Source organism: Bubalus kerabau, chromosome 13, assembly GCF_029407905.1.
Source record: "Bubalus kerabau isolate K-KA32 ecotype Philippines breed swamp buffalo chromosome 13, PCC_UOA_SB_1v2, whole genome shotgun sequence".
NCBI lineage: Eukaryota > Metazoa > Chordata > Mammalia > Artiodactyla > Bovidae > Bubalus > Bubalus kerabau.
The window spans coordinates 28,886,109-28,912,117 of record NC_073636.1 but is presented as its reverse complement, the minus strand read 5'-3'; the positions used below and the strand labels follow the sequence as shown (position 1 = coordinate 28,912,117).

At 44.5% G+C, this 26,009-nt stretch overlaps 1 protein-coding gene across 3 annotated transcripts in view; it reads left to right on the top strand.

The window, feature by feature from the left end:
• The window catches only part of FRMD4A (FERM domain containing 4A), a 323,302-nt gene that overhangs the window by 109,767 nt on the left and 187,526 nt on the right, over positions 1–26,009 (top strand). The gene's annotated exons all lie outside the window — the stretch shown is intronic.

Genomic DNA, 26,009 nt, shown 5'->3' with positions numbered 1-26,009 from the left:
TCTGGTGGGGAAGGGTGGATGTTTCCTACGCTGACCTCACAGGGGTTAAAAGATGGAGAGGCAAGTTTGGAGGAAATGGTCATCTCTCATAAAGATGAAAACAGGTTTACACACAAGGATGAAAGAATGAAGGGCATTGATAATAGCAACAGACATGGGACGTCCAGCTTTTCAGCCACTAAAGATTAGGATAAGAGACTCATCCAAGGCTAGACCACAGACCTTCAGAAGCAGCACAGTTTCCAGCAGCAGAAGTGGTAGAACACTGGGCTAACTAAGAATCAAAATGTAACCAGAATTGCTTTGTATCAGAAGGATGCTGGTAATAAGACAACTACAGAGATTATTTCCTGCACCTGTGCAGACCTGGCCACTGTGATGGAAGCATTTCCCTTCTAAGGGTTACAGAGCAAAATGGCTATAATCTCCACATTGAAGTTTTATTACAAAGCCCTTTTGAGATTGCAAAGTGGAATCCGCACTTCCAAGTTCCTGATGGTGTTGAGTAAATCCCACATTACGTGTACAGGGGAAAGAACAGAGGTCAAGAATTCACATACAGGAATATTAATATTCAGAAGGCTCATCCCTCAATCCACAGGCAGGTTCCTGACACCCACGACATGACCACGTGATTCCCTACGTCACTGAATTGCACTTACGGACAGCTGGAACCATGCTGTGACACAAAGATGTGATTTAGTAACAAGTCAACCCTTCAGCCTTGGTCAGCATTGTGTGAACTTTGTCCAGCCACATCGCACTCGCATTCAACAGAGTCAATGGCATTTTCTCCATTGCACCAAATTGTTTCAACCTTTTAGAAACATACGTGAAAAAGCCTGCATCAAAATACAAGAGGCCACCATCATGGACTTTTCTCAACCAACCTTTTGATACTTCTATAACCAGTCAGGAGGGTGCCGTGCTTGTTTTGTATTAAACTGAACTCGCATCTGGCCTTCATATAGTTATTCCTTTAAAATGACTTTTTTCACTTTTTTCTGATCTGAATGTGTATTTAAGGGAACATTTTGGAAGCAAAGAAAGAGAAATGAGCTTTACTCTTAGTGAGAATCATTTCAATAAGACGGAGAGGAATTTCCTGACAGTGAGGGTCAGTGGGTGGAGGACTGGAAGCCGTTAATGGGAAGATTCCAGGCTCTTTCTTTTGGGTTTCTTAAAAATACAATAGATTTTCACTAGACTGGAATGGCTGAGGTGTGGTCCTTCCTTATTAGGGTCTCTTGAGGCTTATGATACTGTGTGAGGGCTTGTCTTAGGAAGACAAGCCAATGAGAGAAAAACAGATATGTACCTTTTACTTCCAGAGATGCCTCGTGTCAAGGTCTTTCCCAGTTCTTTGGATGAGTGGGTATTATGCTCATGGCAGAATTTCCTCCCTTTGATGAGAGAGCACACCAGAGTCTTCTCCATCCCCTGCACAGAGGGAGCTGCCCAGTGATGCAGGGTGAATCCTAAGATTACTGTCTCTCTCTTCTCTGACCCCATCTCTAAGTGACAATTGGCATCATATTTATAACTATTTACTTCCGTTAAAATAGAGGAACGAAGTATCCTGTGATTCTGAGAAATGGAGCAAACTTAAGTCAGTGTGTTTTCAAGAGAATTAAAGATAGTAGCTGGACTATTCTTGTGTATCACATAGTGTCCCTAATCCTGATAAAACCAGTGGCACAGAAACATCAAGAGAGATTTAAAGCTACACTGTGGGGTACAGTTGGAGCCCTTGAAATGTGGCCAGTCCCAATTAAGATGGACTGTGACTGTAAAACAAGCACCAGATTCTGAAGACTTCATTTTTTTTAAATAAAATATCTAATTAATGATTTTTATATCAGTGATTCCATGTTGAAATAATATTGGGCTATGTGAGATGAAAGACAATACATAATTAAAATTAATCTCACCTATTTCTTGTTCCTTGTTTCATGTGGCTAACTAAAAAACATGAAAATTTCCTATTAGGCTTCCATGATATTTCTGTTGGGCAGCTATTTCTGAAGGATAAAGAGTAGATCATTTAAGCAAGAGAAAAATTATAAACTTAATAGACTTGTTTAAGTTTATCCAAATTTCCTATTGAATGACCTCTTTAATAATGATGGCACTTTACAGAGTTTCTCTGGAGTATATCTTATTTAACCTTCCATTAACTATGTAAATAAGATGCTAACTCAGATGGAGAAACAGAAACTCAGACAGGTTGATTAACTTGCTCAAGGGTCACAGAGTAGTATACGCAGCTGGAACACTGCTCCTCTGACATTTCAGCCTATTCTCTTTCATTGCCCAAGTAAGAAATATATACGATTAATATCAGACTTGTGAGACGGTTCATGTGATATGTGGCTCTCATGTTGGCCCCAACACCAGCTTCATAAATGACGAGAATTAAAGACTTAAAACCTTCTCTCAGGGCTTCCCTGGTGATGCTCAGTGGTAAAGAATCTGCCTGCCAATGCAGGAGGCACAGGTTCGATCTCTGGTCCAGGAAGATTCCACGTGCTGCAGAGCAGCTACGCCCATGTGCCAGGGCTAGTGAGCCTGGGAGCTGCAACTACTGAGCCCACGTGCCACAGCTGTGGAAGCCCATGCACCCTAGAGCCTGTCCTGCACAAGAGAAACCACTGTGATGAGAAGCCTGTGTACCACCGCTAGAGAGCAGCCCCCGCTTGCCTCAACTAAGGAAAAGCTCATGAAGCAACAAAGACCCAGCACAGCTACAAATAAATAAATAAAAGTTTAAAAAAACAAACCTCATCTCAGATCGAGAACTGAACTCAGATGGGCTTCCTGGGGTCATTTTGTTTCTTTGAACTCAGTTTCTAATCAATAAAGTCAAGATACACAGATTTGACACAGGATAAAGAGTTTCAACATCTTGTCTAAGCCTGAGGGTATCAGGTATGAGAGAAACTTAGCAGCAGATTTAATAATTCTTGGATTCTCATCACTTTCCTCTGCCTGACAAAGATGCTAGTGATACCGGCTTAAAGATAAAGTAAGTTTATATAGCCTCTGAATAAAGCAGCATTGAAGGCAGAGTAATATTCTTACGTATAATGGGCTTTAAAATGCAATCTGTACATGACTTTTTCAGAAATCTGGAAGTCTGATAGTGTTGCATGGGATAAATGAACAAGCCCTGAGTTTCCTCTGTGTGCAAACCCTCACCCCCCATCCTTAGCTACTTCCATGGTTTATCATGTTCTTCTATAAAAATGCAAAGGATTATTTTCTATCAAAGAAGCCAAGAATTTCCCCAAAACGCACTTTGCCGAGAAAAGAAATACACAGAGTTGATTCCATATCTTCTCAGCCGAGAAGGGTGGTCTGCTTTGCTAGCTGGCCCGTCTACTAAAGCGAGGGCTGGCCGGGCCATCTGCTGCTGTCTGGACTGAAGTCACCAGGAGGTACAGTCTCAGTCAGGGGTGGGAAGCCCTGAGCAGAGCTGGGAGCAGACTGAGGGCCCTGGGTGTTCTGGACCTTCTGTCTGGGACCTCCCAGGCCCCCAGGCCCCCTCATAAAACAAGAGCCAGCGGGGTCAGGCAGCAGTGCTGTGGGCTGATCTCAGAGTCACTGCGATGGCCATCATCATTTATTAAGCTTCTGGCTGCAAAGCTGGGCATGGCCCCAAATGAGCCAAACAGATGTCTTCCCAGCCCCTGGGGGTGGCTGATAATATTTAACATCTTAAAGGCACATCGTGAAGCAAATAGATGTTAAGGTATAGATCACAGACGGAGGACATAGTGGTATGTAATGGTCACTCTACGTGGAATCAAAATTAGTGGCTTGGAGGAATAAGAAATAGTCCTTTAAGTATACCCTTGGGGGCCACAAGCAGCTCAGGAGTTTCCGCCTCTGGCGAGAGGAGGGAGGGACCTGTACATCCTCTTTTTTGCGTGGAGGGCCTTTATGGAAAAGTTGGGGAGCTCTGCTCTGCTTGATAACCAAAGCGAACCCCAGTCTCCCTGTGGGGCTGTGACAGAGGAGTGTCAGGATTCAGCAGGTTGTGCAGTCATCCAGGGGCCACACCGAGTACACACACCCCACCATACAGGCACACACAACTCCAGGAGCAGCCAGCTCAGGGCAAGGAGGAGAGACCAGGTTCCAGGCGGTTGAGGTCCAGGCTCTGGTTCCTTAGTAACATCCCCTTCTTTGCTTCCTTCCCCACCTTCCCCTCCTTCCACCCCAGCCCTCCATTTCTGTACGCCATTCTCCCTTGATGTTCATTTTAACCTGATTTTTAAGCATATCACTTGGAATACTTTGAAATGGCCAGTGTTGGCTGATTACATCCTACTGAAAAGACAGTTTTATGGGGTTCAAACTGTGTGGGGGGCAAGAAAGGGAATTTCAGGAGAGGAAGACAGGGCTACACCTTACCTCCCAGAAATGACCCTCTAGAAAGTTGATTTTTGTGGCTTTGTTTTGTGTGTGTGTGTACGCTACTGCTGAGTTGTTTTGTTGATCCTTTTACAAAATCATTTCCACAAATTCTCCAAGGTGACCCAAAGCAGTGTTGGCAGAAAGGAGCCTTGGGAGACAGGTAGGGACTGTGGGCTCTCTGGTGTAGCCTTTCTGCCCAAGAGGGGTGAGAAAGGTGAGGGGCAGAAACGAGCTTAACACCCAATGCAGGTCAGCAAAATGTGAATAATTGTGTCACTAGGGGAAAGATACACAGAAAACACGTGTGTGTGTGCACCCCCAGCCCAAGAGAGTGTGGAGATGGAGAGAGAGCCGGCCATCTGGAAAGGATGGCTTCACGGGAACCTGGGTGTTAACAAATCTGGGTGTTTTCTGTTTTTTACCCACAACTCACATTAATTTTTGGCTCATTGCTTGACTTGAATTGCACTTGCTCATTTCATAAAGCTCTATTATTCATCTCTCCCTGCGCTGCAGAGATGTCAGTGTGCCTCCCTTTGCAGCAGAAGGTCATGTCTAGAGGTGGGCTGGGCAACTTTTTGCACATCCGGGATATTGTCACTTCTGCAATGGGCTGTGTGTTCTCCACTGGCTGTAACAGCGCCCCTTTCTCTGTGCAGTTATACCAAGGGCACCCCATTCTCCCTTTATAAGGAGCGGGTGCAGGAGGATTTGGGGAGACAGAGCTGTGCATTCTGGCAGCCTCTGCTGCAACTTGTCCCATCCTGCCCAGAGATGGAGGGGAGGGAGGGAGAAGGGGGAAGAGGTGGTGAAGGGATCAGAGGTCTGGGAAACTCTCGGCTGCTCTGTGCTCTTCCCTGTCTCTCGCACCCCTGCGGCCGTGCACCAGAGCCCTTGAATCTCTCTACTTGCCAGTTTGCTCACTTGCCCGGTGAAGAACCAACAATTTAGTTACCAAAGCAACACAGAAGATTTCCAGATCTTGCCAAAGCCCCCATCTCATACGTCAAGCCACCTGCTGGGTACCAGCAGACAACAGAGATATTGCAGGTTGGGTTCTGAGGACTATAACATATCAAGTCACACGGGTGTTTTTGTGTCCTAAATTTTATATGTATAAAATTTATGTTTCATTTGCTTTATCTTTTAGGTTTCACTTATAAGTGAAAACCTACAGTATTTTTCTTTCTCTGTCTGACTTACTGCACGACATATAATACTGTGTGGGTCCATCCATGTTGTTGCAAATGGCAACATTTTCATTCTTTTTTATGGCTGAGTAATATTCCATAGTGTGTGTGATGTGTGCATCACAACTTCTTTACCCATTCATCTGTTGATGGCCACTTAAGTTGCTTCCATTATCTTAGCAATTGTAAGTGATGCTGCTCTGAATATTAGAGTGCATATATTGTTTCAAATTAGTATTTTCATTTTCTTCAGCTATAAGCCCAGGCAAGGAGCTGCTGGGTCACATGGTAGTTCTGGTTTTAGGATTTTGAGGACTCTACTGTTTTGCACAGTGAATGCACCGACTTACATCCCCACCGGCGCTGGTGCTGCTGCTGCTGCTGCTAAGTCGCTTCAGTCGTGTCCGACTCTGTGCGACCCCATAGACGGCAACCCACCAGGCTCCCCCGTCCCTGGGATTCTCCAGGCAAGAACACTGGAGTGGGTTGCCATTTCCTTCTCCAATGCCTGATGGTGAAAAGAGAAAGTGAAGTCACTCAGTCATGTCCGACTCTTAGCGACCCCATGGACTGCAGCCTACCAGGCTCCTCCATCCATGGGATTTTCCAGGCAAGAGTACTGGAGTGGGGTGCCATTGCCTTCTCCGAGCGCTGGTTGCCTTTCTCCACATCCTTGCCAACAGTTGTAATTTGTTGTATTTTTGATGGCAGCCATTCTATAACAATATGGAATCACTATGTTATACACCTGAACTTAATATAATACTGTAGATCAACTTTGATTTTACGATTTCTGTTTACACTATACTATAGTCTAAGTGTCATGTAAATGGAGCAAGTTTGAACCCCTCTGGCTTGTCCCTTACCCCTGACAGGGATTCACCTGAGGGGGCTCAACAGAGCCCACAGGGTTTAGAAATCACTAGATAGAAACCAGCTGATAAAAAATATAAGTATCCTTTCCTTTATGCAAATGAACACATTCCCAAACAGTTCAATACGATTCGAGCTTTAATTCCCAAAGCCAGTTTTTAATGCTTTGGGAAATTTTATGGCTTAGTGATTCATCATCAGTGTAGCTGAGTACTTCTTTCTGTGCCAAATTGTTCTAAGTGTTCCATATGTGCTGAATCATCAGATGATAATTAACTCCATTATTCTTCCCATTTTTCAGATGAGGAAATTTCAGCATAGAGCATTTAAGTAACTTATTCAGGGTGGCACAGCAGGGAAAGAGTAGATAGCCTGATACAAAATTAGGCTGTATGGCTCTGGGGAAGAGCAGCTTATCACCGATACATGACAGCACAGATTCCAAGGCCAGACAGCCTGGCTTCGAAACCTGGCCAGAATTTAAATCAGTCAAGGTCCCGGAGTTACCAGCCTGATGCTTAGTAGCTCCCTCACCTTGGCCAATTGTCCAGCCTCTTTAAGCTTCAGTTTCCTTATCTGTAACCCAGGAATCAAAACTGCCTCCGATTTTCCTGCCAGTTTTATCTATCCATTAATTTTAGAACTTGCCTCATGGAGCTATGATTAGGATTCAATGCATTAGAACATGTAACATGCTCAGAAGACTTCTCTGCACATCTCGGGCCATCCGATGCCCAAACTGGACCACTTAGTAGCTATGGTAACCTGGGCAAGCCTCTTCCTTTGCTACCTCTTTGTAAAATGGAATTGTTAACTACCTCGGCCTCTGGGGAAATGCTACATAATTTGTGGTGTAATTATTCCTAGTAATTTGGTCTTCCTTGCGACTCTGTACAAGGCTTTATGGGGTATTTCTAGAGTGCAGTGCAAGTTCGCTTGACAAGGGTTGAGTGTCGGTCAAAAATGTCCTAATTGCTTAACCTTTTAGGCTTCCTGACACATGGTCCCCCGAGCCTTTTATGAACAGTAGTTATCACTTCTAATCCTCCCAGTGTCATATACAACTCATGTGACAAGGTTATAGAGGACAGAGGGGGCTTCCTAGGTGATGCTAGTGGTAGAGAATCTGACTGCCATTGCAGGAGACACAGGAGATGTAGGTTTGATCCCTGGGTCTGGAAGATCCCCTGCAGTAGGAAATGGCAACCCACTCCAGTATTCTTGCCTGGAAAAATTCCATGGACAGAGGAGTATGGCTAGAGTCCGTGGGGGCACAAAGAGTCAGACACGACCAAACGACTGAACACACACACACACACACACACACACACACACACACAGGACAGACAGGATGTAAGTGGAAATGTATTCATGCCAAGTACTGATAACCATCTAGATGAGTGAATGCAGTTGTAACTTCCAACTATGTCAAAGCTTGCTAAGCGCTTGTCACTCTGGGGAATAAAACAGGGGAAAAAAAAAAGATTTTGATGGTTGCAACCCAGTCTCTTATAAATGACCCTATCTGTAATACTTTACACTGAAATAATCTTGAAGCCTAATTTTATACAAATGGATGATATTGACTGTGAAATGTGGTAGGGTAAGAACTGAAGGCGAGCATGATTCCTCGTAAACAAGTTCGTGATTGGTTTCCCAGCTCATTACTCATGGTCTCAAGTTCTCACAAGTTCTCGCATTAACTGTTATTTCCCACTAAGGGCTGTATCCTTTCCAGGGGATGTGGTGCGCTAGCCAGATTTTGTAGCCCAGAGCGGGATGGACATTTTTGGGCATTCAGTTGCATTCTTTGCTACTCTGCAAGTCTCAGAAGAACTTGTGCCTAGCCAGAGCTGCTAGAATACCAGCCATCTGAGATCATTCCCAAGAGAACTGCCTGGCTCCAGAAACGCCTAACTGCCAGGTCAAAACTGGTCACAACTTTTTCCTTGAGGGGAAGAGGATTTTAAAATCTCATGTGACTTCCTTTGACAGCGGCTTGGATGAATACAGTGATTCTTTTTTTAAAAAATTTATTTTATATCATAATATAGTTGATTAAAATATTGTGTTAGCTTCAGGTATAAAGTGACTCAGTTATATATATATACATGTATCTATTCTTTTTCATGTTATTTACCCATTTCGGTTGTTACAGAGTATTGAACAGAGTTCCCTGTGCTACACAGTAGGTCCTTGTTGTTTGGTTATATGTTTTAAATATAGCTGTGTGTACATGGCAGTCTCAAAATCCCGATCTAAGTACAGTGAATCTTACATTTTAAATTGTTGATGGATGCATTGCTAAATTAAAGCTAGCCGGATGTCAGTATTATAAAAATTATTGATTAACCTTCCTTACCCTTGTAATAGACTCAGTGATTTTTAAAATGACAGAGAGAATATCAGTGGATTCATACAAAGGTATGTTGGATTGTACTAATCCTCCAAATGATTCCAGCTCTCCATTTCATTTAATAGTATATCTATAACAGAATCAGAGAGGTGTGACCAGATAACTGCCTTTTCGCTTACCTTTCAGAGGTGAATAAAATGATATATAAACCAATGAATGCTATGATACCAAGCTGCCTCCAGCATTCAGTTGGCTTTGTCAAATACACACACACACACACATACACACACACTATATTTTAGAGAGTAGCGCTGCCCTGTGACCCTGAGTTCAACAGCTGTGCTCTCACCAGATTGTATTCAGAAGCGTGAAAACAATCATCTTTCTGTTCAGCTTCACTTTGAGCTCCAGATTAAATGCAGTTACTTCTCCGGAAGTTCTCAGGCTCCTGGACTCCACTGGTCACGTGCTGGCTGCAGCAACTCCAAGTAGCGCATCTTCACGCAGCCACGTTCCAAAGAAGGAAGGGAGTTTCTCCTCTTCTAACTCTTTTATCATGAAGGACAAACCTTCTCTGTCCCCTACTTCCCTCCCCACCCCACACTCTGTTGGTTCATATTCATAGATCTGAGCTAGTCCCTGACAAGGTGAACAGAAATGATGTGGTGGGCATAAGCCAGGGCTTCTCAAAGTGTAGTCTGAGATTGGCAGTGGCAGCATCACTTGGAAATCTTGGGTATCACGTTAGAAATGCAGATTCTCTGGTTCAGCACATCCCTGGTGGAACCCGGTGATGGAGCCAGCATCTGGTTCTGTGCAGCCCGCCATGGGAGCCTGCATGCTCCCAGGCACACTGCATACTAAGACAGCAAGAATCTAACGTGGAGGAGAGTGCAGGCCTGTATGCCTTTCCAGAGTTCCCCTCTGGGGCTCATAGTTAGGGCCAGTGTGAGGCAGTGGTTCGCAGACTTTGGAATTTAAGGAACCATAAAATGTAAAGAAAAAAGAAAAGTAGGGCTGGATTTTTTTTTTTGATCAAGTAAGAATATTTAAAAATATTGCTGAATACATTAACCTTCATTTATGTAATAAAAAAGAAAAAAATACCAAAAAGAATAGACAAGGAAAATAAAGAGCAGTCCTTTAAGTGTAGGATACCTTTTGCTTTATAAAACGTTTATGTACATTAATCTTATTTTCCTTGTTTCACCACTGACCCATGGAAAAATGGATCAGGGCTCAGGAGCCATTGATGTGCTAAAGTTCGAACTCTGGATAAAGTAAAAATCCTGACCCACCCGCCCTCCTGTGGATGGTGTGTGGGCTTAGGAAACATTTATCTATATGAACCTCAGCTTTCTTGTTGCTAACATGGGAATTGTAATAACTGCCTTGCAGGATTGTGGTGAGAATTAGAAATAATGAAACCCGGTACCCTCTTCTCGGGGGCCCTATGGTGGCTGCTTTCATCCAAAAGTTGATGCCACGATATCGAACAAATGAATAGATGAACAAATTGCTTTCAAAATAAGAACTTCTCGAGTCTTCAAGTTAGCACTTCTGTCCTCGTTTACTTGTGGCAGAAGGGACGGCCAGATTATTTTTCAGTGACTCAAAGCATAGGGACTTAAGAGAGAGAGAGGAGGGGGAACATAGGAGAGGGCACAAGCTCATGAAGTTATTCTGGGGATAATCATTTTAATTCCTAAAATCCAACCAACCTTGAGCTTGGTCGTTTTTTAGCCCCCAAACACCTCTGTCTTCAAGTGTTCAGCTGCGTAATAACGGCCCATTTGTGACCGAGACAGCCTCTGGTGTGACACAGCAGCAGAGTCGCCTCGGGGGAGCTAACGTGGGGGAAAGAGGCTGCAAACCCGAAATGTGATTCTGGCCCCAGTACTGGGAGTTCGTGCCGACTCCACTCGTCCCCAACAAGACCACCCGCCCTTCAGAGCCCAGCCACAAGCGTGGGGGTCCCCAGTCACCCTGCACTTCTGACCAGCTGGCTGTAAATGTAGGGGTTCCCATCACCCTCTGAGGTTCAGGGATTCACCAGGATGACTCATGAAACTCAGAAAAGCCTGGTACTTAGAATTATAGGCTTTTATTGTAAGGGATACAAATCAGAACCTGCCAGTGAACAGACTCATAGGACAAGGTCTAGAGGGTCCCAAATGCCAAATTTCCTTGTCCCCTCCCAGTGGAATCAGGACACATCACTCTCTCAGGGCAACTGTGTGTGTGCCTACCGGGAAGCTCCATCGAGCATCACTGTCCAGGGTTTTATTGGGGTTCCACTGCAGAGGCATGACTTTTCTTCATTTTTTATTGAACTATAATAAAACATATAACATTGTTTAAGGTATACACTGTGTTGATTTGGTGTATTTATATATTGCAACATGAGTACCGTTAGCCTCTTAGCAACTTTGAAGTTTATAGTACAGTGTTGTTGTTGATAATCTCTATGCTGTGTGGACTATTATGTATAGAATGGATTAAAAACAAAGTCCTTCTGTATAGCACAGGGAACTATATTCAACATCCTGTGATAAGCCATCATGGAAAAGAATTTATATATACATATATATGTATACAGGCATGTATGACTGAATCACTCTTCTGTACAGCAGAAATTAATACAACATTGTAAATCGACTATACTTCAATAAAATGAATTTTTAAAAAATGTTCTTGATGTTCAAAAAGCTTAAAGGAGAAAGAAAGGAGAAAAGAATGCTGTGTCCGAAAGCCAAATGAATCGAAACCTCACTGAAAAGCCTCTACAGACTTCCTCAGAATGATCATAGTGGCCATGTATGGCAGGGATCCTGTTGGCTGAGAGGACCACTGAGGAAGGTCATTTAAAAACTATTTCCTAGTAAATATAATTTCCTTCATCTCCGTCCAGTCAGATGACTAAATACCATTTTGAGGTGACGTCCTCAAAATGTCTTCAGAATTGGTGATTCTTTCAGCCAAGTCCTAAAGTTATGTTAATCATTGTGTTTATCTTATTCATCATAAGGTGGCTTTTATTCAAGGTCATGGTCAGTATTTTTTTTAATTGGGATATAGTTGCTTTACAATATTATACAACAAATAGAATTAACTGCACGTATACATATCCCCTCCCACTGGGACCTCCCTCCCACACACCCCCATCCCAGCCCATCTTATGCCACAGTCATGGTCAGTATTTTAGACCAGATAATAAAGGGAAACAGGCAATGTCCCCACCTCCCAGGAGCTTACAGTTAAAGACTGTCATGTCAGTGCCTTCAGATATGTGGAAAACAGTTCAGAGGGTAAGTGATGCATTAAGCCAAGAAATGCATCAGGGAGAAATGAATTTATGAGAGGAGACCATAAATGGGGTGCTGGAATTCAGAGTCTCTTTCCCATGACGTTTGCAACAGAGGAATGACTACAGAAGAAATGTTATGCCATGTCTTTCATGGGAAGGATGATTCCTGGTGGAGTTAAGCCTGTTTTCTTCGTCCATCGTTTTCAAAGGTGCTCACTGGGTAGGTTACCATGGAGGCCAGAGAGATTCCGGGCTGTTTTTGTGTTGTCAGAACAGGAGATAGAAGGAAAAGACAAAGGAAGGGAACAGAAGATGCCTGGGGGAGTCACGTGGATTGATGGACACCTTGCAGAAGAGGCTTGGAATTGGGCTTTGATGAGAAGGAAGCAGGAGGTCATGCCAGCAGCGCATGTTTGAGCTTCTTATTGGTGAATGCATGGCTATACCATCAGAGTCGGAACTCCAAGTTAGTGTCTATATGATGCCAGCATAGAGTCAAGATTAACTTTGAGGAAGAATATTGCCCAAGAGGATAGAACTCAGAAGCTGCTCATTCCAGCCAACTGTTGGGAAAAAGCACGGTGGCCAAGAACATGACCCTCTGATCCTTTGTAACTGTCGTGTATTCCCCACCGCGGACTTTCTGTAATCTGTGGAAGGCTCTAAACAGCTTCGTTTAAAAAAGGGTAGGAGTCTTGGCTGGAATTCTCAGCTTCCTGGCATGCATCATGGGAGAACGGTGATTCAGAACCCAGCTGGGACTCCCAAACCTGGGCATCGGGGACCTTGAACCTTGCTGACCTCAGCCCAGTGTGCTGCAACACAAGTTTCTTTGTAGCTCGGTGACCATATTAAGGGAGAGAGACAGGGGGCAGTTTGTTTGGTTTAATCTTATATTTCTGAATTGGGATGGTTTTCTCAGAAAGCCACCCTTGCAAGGAAACCACTCTCTGAACCAGCATTCACCCAAATGTGCTCCCTGAAACACAAAGCCCAGAATGTTCTCCGAGAGGAGAGGGTCCTGTGTCAAGGAAGTTTGGGAAATGCCTTACGGTACATTCCCATCTGAGATATGGGCACATCTGCCTACTGAAACCATCGGGGAGATCTGTGGTGAAAGCATCTGGTCAGCTAGTCTTCCCAGGCCTCCGTACCCATGAAAATCCCTCTCTCCTGGGTGGTCCCGCTTAGTGGGGTTTATGGGACCAGGGGTCTATGTTATAACAGTCTGGAAAATGCTATGTCTGACTCCACGTCCAGACACATCCTGTCTCAGCCCCACCGGGGCCAATGGGATGACTCTGAGCAGGCCAGTCGGCCTTTCTGTGCCTCAATTTTCCTAACAGAAAACACTGATTTTGGTACCACCTCTTTTTCCTTCTCAGGAAAGCTACCAAGATCATGGCAAAATGACAAAAGCGTTTTGAGTGCTTTAGAAAGTTGATACCACCACAATGTTGGATGAATGTCCTGAGAGTTCCTTCGAAGAAAACTGGTGTCCATTCCTTAAGACGGATTCTACACTGAGTTATGTAATGCCAGGCCCACAATAGGTGCTCTCTAGGTATTGATTGGGTCAATAAATAGAAAAAGTATATAACAACGTATGACAGTTATGAATATTTACATCTCATTCACTTAGTTGTTTCTGACTCTTTGTGACCCCATGCACTCTAGCCCGCCAGGATGCTCTGTCAATGGGATTTCCCGGGCAAGAATACTGGAGTGGGTTATCATTTCCCCCTCCAGAGGATCTTTCCGACCCAAGGATTGAACCCATGTCTCTTATGTCTCCTGCATTGGCAGGTGGGTTCTTTATTGCTGAGCCATCAGTAAAGTCCCATATAACAACATATGACAATTATGAATATTTACATACCAGGCGTACTTCTAAGTATACTTATATATTTTGACTGATGTTCATGTCATCTCCAGGAGAAACTCCCTGGTGCCAAGTGTAGCTCTGCTCTACAGTTGAGGAAACTGAGTCACAGAGACTGGAATTAATTGCTGAAGATCCCACAGAAGTGAAGGAACTGAGTTCAAACCCCAGTTTGTCTGATAGCTGAGCTCTCATAACCATTCTGTTTGCTGTCATGCTGAATAAAAGCATTTTGAAAAGGAAAGAAAAATGTATTTCTTTCTAGTCCATTGTGATGACCTCCGTCTCAGGCCGTCCTTTGGCAGCCGGACTCTTTGGTCTTAGACAGATGAAGGTGTGATTACTTGTCTGTGTACATGGCCCTCACAGGAAGGATCTAATTGTCTGGATGTTCCTTTGCCGAAACAGAAGTAAGGAAAAAACTCAACAGGGTAGAATTCCAGAGGTAAGAGTGAGGTCTGCATAGTCCAGAGGAGAAATGTTGGCCCTACTGGCTTATAAAGTCACTTGGCTGTCCAATGCCTTTATGTCACCCCCCAACCCTCTTAAAATTGTACTTCATTTTATTGCACCTCAAAGGTCTGTGGAAGCCCTGCATTGAACAAGTTTATCAGCACCATTTTTCCAACAGTGTTTGCTCATCATGTATCTCTGTGTCAGATTTTGGTAATTCTCACAATATTTCAGATTTTTTAATTATTATAATCGTTATGGTGATCTTTGATGTTGCTACACAGACATGCCAAAGCCTCAGAGCACAGTTGGCATTTTTTCACAATGAAGTGTTTTTAATTAAGTTATGTAGATTTCTTTAGACATTATGCTACTGCACACTTAATAGACTACAGAAGTTATGTAGATGTCTTTAGACATAATGCCACTGCACACTTAATAGACTACAGAAGGGGTCCCCGACCCCCAGGCCGTGGACCAGTAACACCCTGGACACACAGCCAGAGGTGAGTGACAGGTGAGTCAGCAAACAAGCTTCATCTTGCCACTCCCCATCGCGCGCATTACTGCCTGAATCATTCCGTCCCCACCCCAAATTCATGGGAAAACTGTCTTCCATGCAACCGCTCCCTGGTGCCAAAAAGATTGGGGACCGCCGGACTACAGTAGAGTAACATTTATATGTGCTGGGAAACCAAGAAGTCCGAGTGACTTGCGTTATTGAGGTGATCTGAAACCAAACACAATGTCTCCTAGGTGTGGCCTGCAACACTTCAGCTCATATACAAACCTGGTATCATGACAAGAAATTGTGTTGAAATCCCTTGAAAATTTCACATGCACCCCCACGTTACCAAAGTGAATGTAGGTGCTTGAAATTATGATGCTCGGCCACCAACAGTGCAGGGTTTTCTGTCTTCAGCTCATTCTGTTCCTCACCCCTTCTGGCACTGTTTACATCCTATAACTCCTTTCACCTAAATCTTACAACAACCCCTTTCAGTAGCCTTCCTGGAAGTATGTCATATATGGGCCCCATTCCTTTTCTGTTAGTGTTCTTTGTAACCCTGAAGACTGTTCTCCAGACCAGAAATTTCAGACACATCAATTTTGTCTTCCCTATGCCCTCGGGGAGGACGTCGGTCTATTCAAAGTTTTCTTTCTAATGTCAGGCTTTCAAATTCTGGTATCCTGTGAGCATTCAAACATTAATACTTAGAGGGGCTCAGAAGAGCCTCAGGGTTAAGGAGCTTGACTCCTCCCCATTTCTATTCATTCTGGAGAAGCAGCCACGGGATTCAGCTCCTGTCTGCAGTCAGATTTTAGGGAAGACTAAACTAACTTGTGTCCAGAGACTGGTTTCTTAAAGAGAACTGGCTCCCTTGCCACAAGCCTTGGTATTTTTCAGCTTACGCATCCTCGGGGAAGAGAACTTCCTTCCTCATTATGTGTGTCCTCTGTGGGCTTGACTTGTAAGCCCAGTTCTATGCGTGATCGGAAAAGGACATCTGTGTTAGAAACTCCCTGCAAGCCGGCGCTGGAGAGGGGGGACTTCCTTTCATGTACTTTTCACTGTGGGTGCCTTTTACTGGTTTGGATCATGTGCCATCTTTCTCTTTAAAAAAAAAAAAGAAAGCTTCTAAGTATCTCTAATAGCTTTTTTGAGACATAATTGACATACATCAAACTGCATATATTTAATGTGTAAGGTTGGTTCATTTTGATGTGTGCATACATCTGTAAAACCATCAAAAAGTCTAACTAGTTCTGTAAGCACAGCCAACAAGTGGCTCATCTTCCCTGAGCCCACAGGAGACCCCCAGATACTTAGGATCCCTTCTTGGTGAAGCTGTTGTTGGTCATGAGACTCAGTAATGTGGTCCCCAGATGGCCGGGCTATCAGATTGTCACGGTACTCTTGGGCTCTCTGGAAATCACCTTAGGAATTTTAGGGGATCTGTGGAGGAAAGGTGAGTGTTTCTTTTCTCCTTCTCCATGCCTTTACCCCCAGACTCTAAGCTTGGGGATTCTGGGGCATGAATGCAAGAAAGGACGCTATCCTGGCCTTGGCAAGCTGGCAGGGAACTGGAAACTGGCTCCAGGGCACATTGAACATGGGCCAAAGGTTTCACTTCTTCATCTGCTCCTGGGCAGGAAGAGTCCTAGGAACAGGGCATTTCAGCATGAACTGAACCCTTAATAAATGCTGAAGGAGGGCACCAGTAGAGTGGGGTGGGGTGGGTAGGGGGTTTGTGGATCAGGCCCTCAACTCCTGAGAAAGTTCCATGTCTCTTCCCAGTGTGTAGTCTCTCCTCCCAGACAAGTCATAACAAATAAAGAGGACCAGGGTTGTGTTACTTGAAAATGTTAAGTTGTGAAAGTTTTATTTCAGATACACACCTCTAATTTGTGCCTCTGACTCTCACACAAAGGCAGTTATTTGCAATTCACATGCAGAAGGTCGTGCCCCAAACTGAAGGTCATGGGTGTCTTTCCTCTTGGATTGAGTACAGTGCATGAACAGGCCAGGTAGCTTTGTTTATGGGCAAGAGCTTTGTAAACAAACTTAATCCAAATGATGTATCTCCAGACTTCCCTGGTGGTCCAGTGGTTAAGAATCTGCTTTATAATGCAGAGGACATGGGTTTGATCCCTGGTCTGGGAGCTAAGATCCTACGTGCTACGGGCCAACTGAGTCCTTGGCACAACTAGAGAGTCCGTGCACTGCAACGAAAGGTCCTGCAAGAGGCAACTAAGACCCAGCACAGCCAGATAGATAAATTTTTTAAATATACTTTTAAAAAAAGGATGTAGGGACTTCCCTCATGGTCCAGTGGCTAAGACCCTGCGCTCCCAGTGGAGGGAGCCCAAGTTCAATCCCTGCTCAGGGAGCTAGATCCCACATGCAGCAACTAAAACCTGGTAGAGCAAAAAAATTAAATGTTTAAAAAACGGTGTATCTCACCTGGCCCAATTTCCAGCATGCCATGTGCCCTTTCTGTTCCATGTCATGCTGTATTTTGGCTCTGTGAAGATTCTAAGTTGGATTGTTCCTGTGGCTTGCTGTTCAGTGTCATGGCTGTGATTTATTCAGAAAAATACAGATAAAGGTAAGTTGAGAGTCAGACCTTTTTCACAGTCCCGTGTCAATTGAAAATGAAATACAAATGGTGTCTGTAATACCCGAAGACCAGAGCATGCTGCTTTGAGTGACTATAGAGGACACAGCCTCCAATTCAGGCCAGGAGGACATGAGCAGTTTCTCAGATGACTAAGAGTTTCAAGACTGCCTTTTTGAGACAGAATTTTTTAAAAATCCCTAGTTCTCAGATTCCATTTAAAGAATGTAATATGTGTGTATCCCTTGTTGGAAAAGTTATGGTGGGTCTACAAACAAAGATACTCTTAAGGTTAGATTCTTGGTGAATTAGTGTGTTTTCCGTACAACTAGACTTTCACGTTTATTATCTTTATTTCTTACTTCTTTAAGATGTTGTAGTCATGAAACATTTGGGTGAAAGATTGGGCGATAGAAATGAGATAAATTATAGAATTCTGAATTAAAGATATTAAAGACCTATAAGTTTGTGGACTTCCTCTCCTTTCCTTTTATGAGGCCATACCCAGTCAATTTTGAAAATAGCTTGCCTTCAAAATATACCTGATACCTTGTTTCATGGGGCTGGAGTTTCAGTTTTACAAAATGAAAAGAGTTCTTAGGATTGGTTGCATAACAAAGTGAATGTCCTCAATGCTTAACTATACACCTAAAAATTGTTAACGTGGTAAATTTTGAATTATTTATGTTTTACCACAATTTAAAAAATATCCTTGATAACCTTGCCGCCTTCTTGGAAAGCATGTCAGTGGTCAAAACCTTCTTTGAAAAAAAAAACTTGTATTGAAGTATAGTTGTTTTACAGTATTGTGTTAATTTCTGCTGTACATCAGAGTGACTCAGTTATACACATATATTCTTTTTCCTATTTTTCATCGTGGTTTATCATAGGATATTGATTATAGTTGCTGGTACTATACAGTGCTGTGCTGTGCTAAGTCGCTTCAGTCATGTCCAACTGTTTGTGACTCTATAGTCCCAATGTAGCCCACCAGGCTCCTCTGTCCATGGGATTCTCCAGGTAAGAATACCAGAGTGGGTTGCTGTGCTCTCCTCCAGGGGCTATTCCCAACCCAGGGATCGAACTTGACTCTTAGGTCTCCTGCATTGGCAGGTGGGTTCTTTACCACTAGCACCACTTGGGAAGCCCTTGCAAAACCTTAGTGAGGGAATTCTTATATTTTTTTTGAGAACTGGCAATTTTTATTGAATTCACCAGGATCTATTTTCAGGATTCTATTGTAATATTTAGTGCACAAAAATTACCTTAAAAAACAGTGTGAAAAAATAACTATAAAGTGCAATTTGTTGTTGTTGTTTAGTTGCTAAGTTGTGTCTGACTCTTCTGAGACCCCCATGGACTATGGCCTGCCAGGCTTCTCTGTCCATGGGGTTTCCCAGGCAAGAATACTGGAGTGGGTTGCCATTTCATCTCCAGGGAGTAAGGGAATTCTTAACGTCTTCGGAAATTCTCTCCTCATAGAATTCCACATCATAGCTTCTTTAGGAGAAAGAAAGAAAAAAAGAGGAGCTTAACACCACCTGTGAAATACGCTTTCACAAGCACAAATGGGATTAAAGAGTAACACTGCTTAGTGTTCTCTGACTTGCCGGACACTCACGAAGAGAAGAGGAAGGGGCGGTTCTTCAAAGCTTCCGAGACCTCACAGTTAGGGATCAGACCTTCTTTCGTCTAGACCTGACCCCTGACAGAGGCCAGAGCCAGCCTGCTGCCCTGAGGGTGCTCCCTGGAGCAAGATGGGAAACCCAGACGACAGCCCTGTGCTCTTGCAGCTGAGCATTTCCAGAAAGGAGGGTTGCCCGGAGGAGTTCCCAGAAAGGGAGAGGTCCCCACAGCCACTGTCAGAGGCTGCTCGCTCTTTTGCCTCTTCCATCCACACTCACTCTCCCTCCAGGAAGCGCAGATGATTCCTGGGAGGTTCTGCTCAGGGTGGTGCCCTCTGGGTTTTCTGGAGTGTCTTGCTTCTGGCTGCACGTTCAGATCTTGGCTGTAGAATACCACCCAGTCTACTAGTCTCCAAGGCAGAATGCTAGGATATTTAGGGTAGCGTAAAAGGCATGATGCTGAAGCTGAAGCTCCAATACTTTGGCCACTTGATGCAAAGAGCCGACTCATTGGAAAAGACCCTGATGCTGGGAAAGAGTGAAGGCAAAAGTAGAAGCGGGAGGCAGAGGATGAGATGGTTAGATGGCATCACCAACTCAATGGACATGAACTTGGGCCAACTATGAGAGATAGTGAGGGACAGGGAGGCCTGCTGAGCTGCAGTCCATGGGGTCGCAAGAGTTGGATGTGACTTAGTGACAGAACAACAACAAAGGGCATGAAATTACAGTTTCTCTTTCAAACAGACGTAGAGATGTTTAAACATTCTCCACCAACAAGAAGTGATACCTCACTGTGCTTAAGGCAACTCAGCCAACGATCCTCCCAGTTTGAATTCGGCCCCTGCCCCTTGCTAGCGCTCTGATCTGGAGTGATCTGTCCTGCCTTGGTCTCTCCAGACATGCAATGGGGACATTTACCTTTTACTTGAGTTCCTAATTATAATGGGCACATCTGATCATGTAACCCCCTTAAACGTATAGAATCAAATCCCAGCTTTGTGATGAGGCTCAGAGACCTGTTGTCTTCCTTCACAGTCCATCCTCTGTGGCTCTTATGCCCCTCAGATGTGTTATTATTCAGCCAGGTTTGATGGAGTCATGCCAGGCTCTGCTTCTGTTATAACCCTCACATACTGTATTCATATTACACATAGAGAGTTGGGTTTTGGCTTTTAAGTCTTTTTCCTCCACAAGCAGCATCAGAAGTAAGGAGTTCTGGCCTTGGGGTCCAGTGCACAGGATCTAGGTCTGTGTGAAGCCCAGATACAGTGAGAAATAGCTGTGTGACCATTCCTGTAGGAATAATGTTAACAATAGTACTTGCTTCATGAGATTGTAGAGAAGAGTGACTGTAATGATGTATATATTACTGAACACCTTACTGGATGCCAGACAGTGTTCTAAGAGTTTCACTCCTCGCAACAAGAAGCAGGTGAGATACTGATTTTTGTCGAGAGTTTCATTTAACTTGCCTAAGGCCCCAAAGGTGGTGAATGGCTTCTGTTTGTTTTGTTTGGGGTCGGGGTGGGGTTTGGGTAGGAGTTGGGGTTTGGCTGCACTGGCTTCTCGTTGCTGCGAGCAGACTTTTCTCTAGTTGCGGTGAGTGGGGGCTACTTGCTAGCTGTGGTGTGCAAGCTTCTCATTGCGTTGGCTTCTCTTGTTGCAGAGCATAGACTCTAGATGCCTGGGCTTCAGTAGTTGTGGCTCTCAGGCTCTAGAGTGTGGGCTCAATGGTTGTGGTACACAGGTTTAATTGCCCCGAGGCATATGGAATCTTCCTGGACCAAGGATTGAACCCCTGTGCCCTCCATTGGCAGGCAGATTCTTAACCAGTGGACCACCAGGGAAGTCCATAAATAGCTTCTGAATCAGGACTCTGAACCCCGTGGAGTCGGTGGGGCAGGTGTACCACGTATGTGTGTAGTTGTGACTCCTTGCCTGTGAGCTCCTTCAGGTGGGGGGTTTGGCTTCCTGTTGTGGACCCTGGCACCTTGCACTCTGCCCAGCACTCTGCACAGCACACTCTGGGTGCTCCATCCCAATACTGCTTGGCATCCAGGAGAAGTATCTACGGGAAGGCCGTGTGTAAACTGATAAGTGTCAGACAGTTGTGCCCCCAACACTCTGCTACTTCCTTCAGGGCAGCTCAATCCCAGCTGCACATTAGAATCAGTGATTCCTGGACCACCCCCCCCCCCCCCCCCCCCCCCGCAGATCAATTAAGCCCAGACTCATTAGGGTGGGGCTCAGGTGGTAGTGGCTTCTTTAAGTTCCCAGGTGGTCCTCATGGGTTGCCAAGGCTGGTTATGGCTAATTTAGAACATCCCAGCTGACATTTCTGTCCAGGCCTCCTGCTTCCTGTTTCAGAACCTCCTACTCTGAATAGAGCCCCAAGGTCCATGGAGGAACAGATTTTTGGAGGACAGTAGAGAGTCCTGGATTTCACTGTTGCCATTGGTTCATCAGGAGGGCACATCAATCAAGTAGTTCAAAAAGTCTGCCTAGAATTTATGTTGTAAGAGATGCTAAAAGAGGATACAGTAGGCCCTCCCTATCCATGGTTGTGTCCGAGGATTCAGCCAACCTTGGATCATAAATAATAGTACACGATCCATGGTTGTTTGATTCCACAGATGTGGAACCCGAGGATCTGTAGGACCAACTTAGGGGCTTGAGCATCCTTGAGGGAGTTTTGGCCTCCATGGGAGGTCTGGGAACCCATCCCCTATGATACTGAGCCCACTGTCATCAGCGTATGCAGGAAACACAGAATCCAGGTTCAATCTCTAGGGACCCAAATGGGGAGAATTGATTCTCCTGAACTAATGTATCACCAGGGCCCCCTCACATGCATTAAAAAAATTGGTATTATTTTTGTTTTTGCTCTGTTTTATTTTTCCCTCCACTCTCTGGCAAAGAAAGTGAAAGCCTTGAAGATGAAGTGCCAAGAGAGATTTTTTTCCCCTTTGCCTGTGTTAAAATGGTCTTGAGGGATTGCTGCTGCTGCTAAGTCACTTCAGTCGTGTCTGACTCTGTGACGCCATAGACGGCAGCCCACCAGGCTCCCCCGTCCCTGGGATTCTCCAGGCAAGAACACTGGAGTGGGTTGCCATTTCCTTCTCCAATGCATGAAAGTGAAAAGTGAAAGTGAAGTCGCTCAGTCATGTCTGACCCTCAGCGACCCCATGGACTGCAGCCTTCCAGGCTCCTCTGCCTACTGGAGTGGGGTGCCATTGCCTTCTCCGCCTGAGGGATTAGGCTTGATGAATTCTGATGGACCCGGGCATGTGGCTCATCTCATAGTAACTCAACCCTGCCCTCAGTGAATGCCAGAATGTTCCCTGGTGACAACAGCTGGTGGGAAGTCCTCCCCAAGGAAGGCAGCATGAGATGAAGATGTTGATAGAGGTGGCTGTGGGAGCGGTGGGGGCGGGGGGGGGGTGCGGGGAAGTGCAGAAAGAAAGTGGGAAAGAAATTAACAGGCAGGAAGTAATCATCACTCGTCAAGAACTGAATTCCGTTTACACATACAGTCTTGTTTCATCTTCACAGCATTTGTAAGGTCCGTGGAATTTCACCCATTTTACAGAAAAAAGGCAGAAGCTCTGAGAAACTAAGCAACTTGGTCAGGACCCCACAGCAGCTGACGAACCATGGTTGCAATCCAGGTCTCTGATTTCAAAACCCTCCCCCTTTCCTGACAATGATCCAGGGTCCTTAAGGCCACCATTTGATGCTCAGGTCTCCAAGGGGCAGCCTGTGAAGTTGACCTCATCCAGAGGAGTCCTGCTTGGGGACCAGAAAAGCATGGTCTGAAAACAGCAGAGATTATAGCCAAGGGTCCCACCTTTCTCTATGTTCCTCTTTGTTCAACTGAGAAGGGTCTTGTGGGAAGACTTAGGTCAGGAGTAATTTTAATTTTTTTATAATTTTTTACTGGGGTATAGTTGCTGTACAATGTTGTGTTAGTGTCTGCTGTACAGCAAAGTGAGTCAGCCATATTTCCTTCCCATTTAGGTCACCACAGAGCACTGAGTAGAGTTCCCTGTGCTATACAATAGGTTCTCATTCAGTTCAGTCGCTCAGTCGTGTCTGACTCTTTGTGACTCCATGAATTGCAGCACACCAGGCCTCCCTGTCCATCACCAACTCCCGGAGTTTACTCAAACTCATGTCCATCGAGTCGGTGATGCCATCCAGCCATCTCATCCTCTGTCGTCCCCTTCTCCTGCCCCCAATCTCTCCCAGCATCAGAGTCTTTTCTAATGAGTCAACTCTTTGCATGAGGTGGCCAAAGTATTGGAGTTTCAGCCTTAGCATCAGTCCTTCCAATGAACACCCAGGACTGATCTCCTTTAGAATGGACTGGTTGGATCTCCTTGCAGTCCAAGGGACTCTCAAGAGTCTTCTCTAACACCACAGTTCAGAAGCAGGACACAACTGAGCGACTTCACTTTCACTTTTCACTTTCATGCATTGGAGAAGGCAATGGCAACCCACTCCAATGTTCTTGCCTGGAGAATCCCAGGGACAGGGGAGCCTGGTGGGCTGCCGTCTATGGGGTCGTACAGAGTCGGACATGACTGAAGCGACTTAGCAGCAGCAGCAGTAGCTTTCTTTATAGTCCAACTCTCACATCCATACATGACCACTGGGAAAACCATAGCCTTGACTAGATGGACCTTTGTTGGCAAAGTAATGTCTCTGCTTTTGAATATGCTGTCTAGATTGGTCACAACTTTTCTTCCAAGAAGTAAGCGTCTTTTAATTTCATGGCTGCAGTAACCATCTGCAGTGATTTTGGAGCCCCCAAAAATAAAGTCTGACACTGTTTTCACTGTTTCTCCATCTATTTGCCATGAAGTGATGGGACCAGATGCCATGATCTTAGTTTTCTGAACGTTGAGCTTTAAGCCAACTTTTTTACTTTCCTCTTTCACTTTCATCAAGAGGCTCTTTAGTTCTTCTTCACTTTCTGCCATAAGTGTGATGTCATCTGCATATCTGAAGTTATTGATATTTCTCCAGGCAATCTTGATTCCAGCTTGTGCTTCCTCCAGCCCAGTGTTTCTCATGATGTATTCTGCATATAAGTTAAATAAGCAGGGTGACAATATACAGCCTTGATGTACTCCTTTCCCGATCTGAAACCAGACTGTTGTTCCATGACCAGTTCTAGCTGTTGCTTCCTGACCTGCATTCAGATTTCTCAGGCGGTAGGTCAGGTAGTCTGGTATTCCCATCTCTTGAAGAATTTTCCACAGTTTAATGTGATCCACACAGTCAAAGGCTTTGGCATAGTCAATAAATCAGAAATAGATGTTTTTCTGCAACTCTGTTGCTTTTTCGATGATCTAGCGGATGTTGGCAATTTGATCTCTGTTTCCTCTGCCTATTCTAAAACCAGTTTGACCATCTGGAAGTTCATGGTTCACGTTTTGTTGAAGTCTGGCTTGAAGAATTTTGAGCATTACTTTGCTAGCATGTGAGATGAGTACAATTGTGCGGTAGTTTAAGCATTCTTTGGCATTGCCTTTCTTTGGGATTGGAATGAAAACTGACCTTTTCCAGTCCCTGTCCACTGCTGAGTTTTCCAAATTTGCTGACATATTGAGTGCAGCACTTTCACAGCATCATCTTTTAGGGTTTGAAAGAGCTCAACTGGAATTCCATCACCTCCAGTACTGTTCGTAGTAATGCTTCCTAAGGCCCGCTTGACTTCACATTCCAGGATGTCTGGCTGTAGGTGAGTGATCACACCATCTGGGTCAGGAAGATCTTTTTTGTACAGTTCTTCTGTGTATTCCTGCCACCTCTTCTTAAGATCTTCTGCTTCTGTTAGGTCCATACCATTTCTGTCCTTTATTGAGCCCATCTTTGCATGAAATGTTCCCTTGGTATCTGGAATTCTTTGAAGAGATCTCTAGTCTTTCCCATTCTATTGTTTTCCTCAATTTCTTTGCACTGATCGCTGAGGAAGGCTTTCTTATCTCTCCTTGCTGTTCTTTGGAATGCTACTTTCAAATGGGTGTATCTTTCCTTTTCTCCTTTGCTTTTTGCTTCTCTTCTTTTCACAGCTATTTGTAAGTCCTCCTCAGACAACCATTTTGCTTTTTTGCATTTCTTTTTCTTGGGGATGGTCTTACTCTCTGTCTTCTGTAGAATGTCATGAACCTCCATCCATAGTTCATCAGGCACTCTGTCTATCAGATCTAGTCCCTTAAATCTATTTCTCACTTCACTGTATAATCGTTAGGGATTTGGTTTAGGTCATACCTGAATGGTCTAGTGGTTTTCCCTACTTTCTTCAATTGAAGTCTGAATTTGGCAATAAGGAGTTCATGGTCTGAGCCACAGTCAGCTCCCGGTCTTGTTTTTGCCAACTGTATAGAGCTTCTCCGTCTTTGGCTGCAAAGAATATAATCAGTCTGATTTCAGTGTTGACCATCTGGTGATGTCCATGTGTAGAGTCTTTTCTTGTGCTGTTGGAAGAGGGTATTTGCTATGACCAGTGAGTTCTCTTGGCGAAACGCTATTAGCCTTTGCCCTGCTTCATTCTGTACTCCAAGGCCAAATTTGCCTGTTACTCCAGGTGTTTCTTGACTTCCTACTTTTGCATTCCAGTCCCCTATAATGAAAAGGACATCTTTTTGGGGTGTTCGTTCTACAAAGTCTTGTAGGTCTTCATAGAACCGTTCAAGTTCAGCTTCTTCAGCATTACTGGCTGGGGCATAGACTTGGATTACCGTGATATTCAATGGTTTGTCTTAGAAATGAACAGA